Source organism: Acipenser ruthenus, unplaced genomic scaffold (assembly GCF_902713425.1).
Source record: "Acipenser ruthenus unplaced genomic scaffold, fAciRut3.2 maternal haplotype, whole genome shotgun sequence".
In the NCBI taxonomy this organism is placed as follows: Eukaryota; Metazoa; Chordata; class Actinopteri; order Acipenseriformes; family Acipenseridae; genus Acipenser; species Acipenser ruthenus.
The window spans coordinates 2,312-8,170 of record NW_026707376.1 but is presented as its reverse complement, the minus strand read 5'-3'; the positions used below and the strand labels follow the sequence as shown (position 1 = coordinate 8,170).

The 5,859-nt window shown below is 35.7% G+C and overlaps 1 non-coding gene across 1 annotated transcript; it reads right to left on the bottom strand.

The window, feature by feature from the left end:
- Positions 1-2,377: 2,377 nt before the first annotated feature.
- trnaf-gaa (transfer RNA phenylalanine (anticodon GAA)) lies at positions 2,378-2,450 on the bottom strand. The gene has a single exon. It is a non-coding gene; the product is annotated as a tRNA-Phe (tRNA).
- Between the last annotated feature and the right edge of the window lie 3,409 nt (positions 2,451-5,859).

The following is a 5,859-nucleotide window of genomic DNA, read 5'->3' as shown; positions in this document are numbered from 1 at the left end:
TACAAGTGTTTCAGCTTCCTGTAACGGGGCTACTTGTATGTATTGGTTCCTAGGCAACTAGGTGTTTTTGTGCTTTGTTATAAGTGCTTAGTTTTATGTGTCATGTTTCTTTTTTTAATTGATTGATTAGTGATTTATTCGATAATTTATTTGCCTATATAAACTGCCTCTTTGTTTAAGACGGGGTGAGAGAGGAAGGACTGACAGGTGCGTGGGACCTGAGATTCGGTGTGCTGCTGCTGTAGATGAGTGTTCTGGAGACGCGCTGTTTCTGTGTCTGCGGTGTTACAGCCGTGTGAGTATATTCCAAAAGTAAAGTGTTGGATAATTCGAGAGCTAGTCTGTTGAATAAAGCTCTGAGACGTGTGGTTAAACCCCGGACTCACAAATGTTGTTTTGTTAGATTAAAAGTGTTCCAGCAGCAGGTACAAGCCTCCACGCCTTTTGGTTCTGTTTACTTATGCTACACCGCGATGTCCTTCTCCTCTCATCTGGTTTAAACGGGGGGAAACGTCTTTGTCTTAAACATACTTTGCTGGCCAGCAATTACGGGTGGGGAGGGATTGTTTCTTTTATTTGTTAACGCAGATCAGTCAGTTTTTGTGTCTTGTCCTCAGCGCACCGAAAGGTAATTTGGTGTGTTTGTAGACACGGTAGTTAAGTGATTTATATTTTACGTTTTTGCTAGTTTTTTGAGTGTGTGTAATGAGTTGTTGTTGATATTTTGATTATTGTTTGGTTTGGGGTTAATCGGTGCGGTTGAGGGCAGTAGTCACCTGATTGACCTGCTAATTAGGTAATGTCATTTTTATTGTGTTGCCTCTTGTTAACATTGAAGTCCTGCCAGTCTAACAACCAATTAACCCCCAATTTATGTTGCCCCTTATTTTGCTGCTAAACCTGAACTTTGCTGCTAATTATCTTAAATATAATTAAACTTGTATTTTGTTGTTGAACTGTTCTCATGCAGTTAAACCTGTTATGTTGCTGCTAACGTTCCCTGATACTGTTAAACCCTGTGTGTATTAACAATCTGGCTTTTGTTGTAGAACCCTTGCTGGGAAGAGCTGTTTCCAATCACCTACCACTCTTAATGAGAAGTGGAATCGCTGCTATATGTTAGTCTAATACCCCATGCTTTTAAAATGTGGCTATTGGCTGGCTTTATTTAATTTCCCCTCCTTGTTTTTAGTAAAACTCTTTGCATTTTATTGTATAGTTATTTAAACTGATTTATGTAAATCCTGGATCATGTTTCACTCTAGAAATGATCCTTGGAAATATAGTCTTAACTTTTATTTGCAGACCGTCGCCCCCAACTGGCAAGCTCTGCTTCATTAATATGATACAATGACTGGGCAACAAAGATGTGTTGCATTAACAATACATACTAACTTGAGACGGCCAAGCCGTTTGTCATGTGATACACAAGCAAGTTTTGGCATTTTTGCATTGCCTGCCTCGTCATCAAACAAGCTCGAGCCACAGCACACAGCGCTAATGCATCGGGACAGAGGTGAATTTTAAAGCGACTGAATCAACGAGCTGAGACTACTTTCTGAAGAAATTGAAACATACCTCTAGTCGAAATATTTGCTATTTAGTTAATTTATTTATTTTTTGAATTTGCAAGTGGCAGACTACATTGCCAATAAAAAAAAAAAATCTATGGGACAATCTGAATTGCTCATATCAAGCTGCGATGTAGCCTATGAGAATCACTGGCACAATTCTAGGTGAATTAGCTCAAATGGTAGAGCGTTTGCTTAACATGCGAGAATTAGAAAGATCGATTCCTGCGTTTTCCCAATAGTTTTAATGTATCTGCGTATTTAGTCCCAACTCATTATGGAAATAAATACAAAGTGTGACAATTATTTGTAACAGAGACGCCCGCCCTACATGTGTATTTTAAAGCACAGTCTCCTAATTTGTAATATTCCCCAGACTGAAAAACTGCAGTGCGCCCTCCATCGTATGCCTTCCGAGAAGGGATATTTTTTTTATATTTCTTTTAGCAATGGAAGAGTTTGTGTTATTTGGGAATAAATATAAATGGCTTGAAGTTTGCTTGCATTGGTTTGAATACATGTAATTGTGATTACACACTTTCCTGTCCAGTGTTGCTTTCTTCTTAGATGTGGTCTCAGTTTCGGCTGAGCAGATTGGTCTCTGTGGAGCAATCGGTTAGCGTGTTCGGCTGTTAACCGAAAGGTTGATGGGTCAAGCCCACTCAGGGACGACGCTTTTTGCATTTCTTAATCACATTAGAAAATGGCACTGTAATACGTTATTATTTCCTCAAATTACACTGAAGAAAAAAATGTGTTCTGTTTTTTAGTTCAAAATAATACAAAACAAAAATATTTTTGCTGTTTGCCGAAACCCGGGATCGAACCAGGGACCTTTAGATCTTCAGTCTAACGCTCTCCCAGCTGAGCTATTTCAGCTTGACAAGCGTCTTTTTTCGAGATAACATTCTTTTTTAGAACAGTTGTAATATAATTAAGTACATTTCTAAACAATCCGCTAGTAACATATATAATCTCAAAGCGCTATAATTTATTTCAGCTCTTATGAAAGACATGTAGCCTTGCGCATTATATCGTCCGTGGGGCTCGAACCCACGACGCTGAGAGTAAGAGTCTCATGCGCTACCGTCTGAGCTAGCCGGGTTGTCTAGTGGAGGAAGTTTATTTCACTGTAACCAACTGAGCTATTAATTTGTCGTCAGAATATATTGAATGACAGAAAATTAAATATAGTACAACGATTGGTAATTAAAATTGAACCACAAAAACTGAGATTTCATTACAAACATGTTACAAATGAAAGCAAACTTCAAGCCATTTATATTTATTCTAAATTAACACAAGCTCTTCAATTACTAAAATATATATATAAAAATCTCCGTTTGTGCTTCTCGGAAGACATACGATGGAGGGCACATTGCAGTTTTTCTGGGAATATTACAAATTAGCAGACTGTGCTTTAAAATACACATGTAGGGCGGGCGTCTGTTACAAATAATTGTCACACTTTGGGACTAAATAACCAGATACATTAAAACTATTTGGAGAATGCAGGCATTAATCCCTCTACTTCTCGCAGTTAAGCGAGCACTCTACCATTGAGCTTATTCCCCTTGAATTGTGTCTGCGATTCTCATAGGCGACATCGCAGCAATTGATACAAGCAATTGGACTGAAACAGCTGCAGGAAGGTTCTCTGTCTCGTGTTGGAACTCTTAGATACAGAAACCATTCGGTGTCAGCAAATCCCTCATCTTCCTCCAATTCAATAGGACAGATCAGAGCCAGCCTCCAACCTCTCAATCATGGCACCGTCGTCATGGAGAACTGATTGTACAAATACTCCACACCAATTAGTTCAACCGCAAAAAAATAAATAAATAAATTGTGTATTTGTAATTAAGAAATGCAGCTACCTTATAATTATCTGTGAAAGATTATAAAAATCAAACACTGCTACCAACTCCTGTGTGGAATTTCAGAGAAAATTGCGCTAATAATTTAGAACCTTTATTCCTATATTTTTAATGGTAATACTGACAATCTTTATCAAGTTCACTGTACCTGTGTATTTGCATGGTCCAGTGTAAGATGGTACGATTTTTCTGGAGTTCTTGGTTGCTCAGTTCAGCACCAGTCATCAGATCTAAAAATTATTATTATTATTATTATTATTATTATTATTATTATTATTATTATTATTATTATTATTATTATTTATTTCTTAGCAGACGCCCTTATCCAGGGCGACTTACAATCGCAAGCAAATACAAATACATTCAAGTGTTACAATACAAGTAATACAGCAATAGGTACCTGGTATGGTAACTGGACCACATATCATTTATATCAACTGACTGTTTTCCTCCAAATATAATAATGCCAGTATTTGATATGTGTATACTAGAACATTCATTATATACCACCCAAGTTCAAATCACACCATAAGTTATAAAAATGCATTGTAATAGATAATGAAATTAGCACTGAAAGTGAGACCTATAAAGTAGTTATGTGAAGATCATTATTTTTATAAGCATTGATTCAAATTCGAACTTACATGGTTGAACCTTCTGGGGCGATACCAGCTTATGGATTACTTTGTATCAGTCAGGCTGAGCTGCCATCAGCCTTTCTTCTAAACAAGGGTTCCATCTGAACCTGAAAAAAGAGCATTTGTGACAGAATAGCAAGGTTGCAGTTAAACAAAAGACTTCAATTAAACAAATAGCCTAAACACAAAATAGTCACAATGGCCAAATAAAAGGTTTCTACACAAAACAACAAGAAATCAAAAAGGGGTTCACTGGGTGAAAACAAATAAACACTACTATACAATAGCAAAAGGGAAACATTGTTGAAAAAGAGAGATTTTTTTTTTTAGAAAAGCATGGAGTACCCATGTTCACGTTTATTAAGTATTGCTTTCAAAACAAGATCATTTTTCAATGAAAACTAAATTAAACTTAAAAACCTAAAGTTAAATACTGTACTATAACGTTCATGGATACATAATTAAAAATAAATGATAGAAAAACACAGTGTATCCTACACTATCAATGTACAATGCACTATTCTGGTACTATAATGCAGTACCACCATGATAATACGATTGTACTTTTTATTTCTAAGAAGTAACTGGTATCTACAGTATAATGCAACACTAATACCACGGTACTATATGGTACTATTTATTTTACCATGGTAGGATTTCCGTTGTCCCGGATACAAGTATTACAGCACCATTATAACGGACAAATGTATTAAATATAATTGCGCTTTGGATAAAACAGTCCCTCAAACAAGTTTGTAGCTGTCGTAAATATTACATTTTTAACACTCAGAACTGACACATGTTGTAAAAATGTCAATCGTGTATTTTTATTGATATTATTACAAAATATAGAGTTTAATATCCGCGCATTTCTGCAGCTGACATTTGTAATACGAACATATATTATTATTGGCATTTTTTAATTTTTGGTGACTATACGTACAGTACTAGTGAGAATTAAAATAATACTGTAATAAAATTCTTACCTTCAGATGTATGGAGGATAATTTGTGCCAAAATTAAAAAATAAATAAATAAATAAATAAATAAATAAATAAATAAATATAAAATGAAATAAATACATAAATAAGTAGAAACTGAAATATATTTAATAATGTATTTATTTATTTATTTATTTCGTTATTTATTTACGTATTTATTTCGTTTATTTATTGATTGATTTACTTATATATTATTTATTCCGTTTTTTTATTCCGTTTTTTATTTCGCTTTTTATTTCATTTTTTATTTCTTTATTTATTTCGTCTTTTCATTTTGGCACAATGTTTTCGAGCTACCGTCAAATGCTCGATGTGCGGGACAGTAAGTGAATCGGTGATCTCCTCTCTTTGCCTGGTTGTAGTGCGGAGAGGTGTGCAGTCAGGGTTACAGCGGCGTTGCTGTACAGTTTCAATGCTGTGAATATTCCATACGTTACAAATGTGTGCAATATGACTTATAGGAGTCTTATCCTAGAAAAGATTAGGGAGCCTTTAATTCAAGTTGAATGTGGGTCGATAAATGACGACTTTATTTTGTATCGAGAAGATTAGCTGTTGGAAAGAATAGGGCAGATATTGGCATGTACTGATGAACATATTGATGAAGGTGCCAGAACTAACTTGCAGATAATTCGCCATCAAATTCTACACAGTACCCATTGACGACAGTACAGCAGAAGAGTCTGCAGCGGTAGGCCAAACTGGACGGGAAAATCTGGACGTCCCAAGATATTTTTACGAAGGGAGCCCTCTCCGCACTAGTGATGTGCAG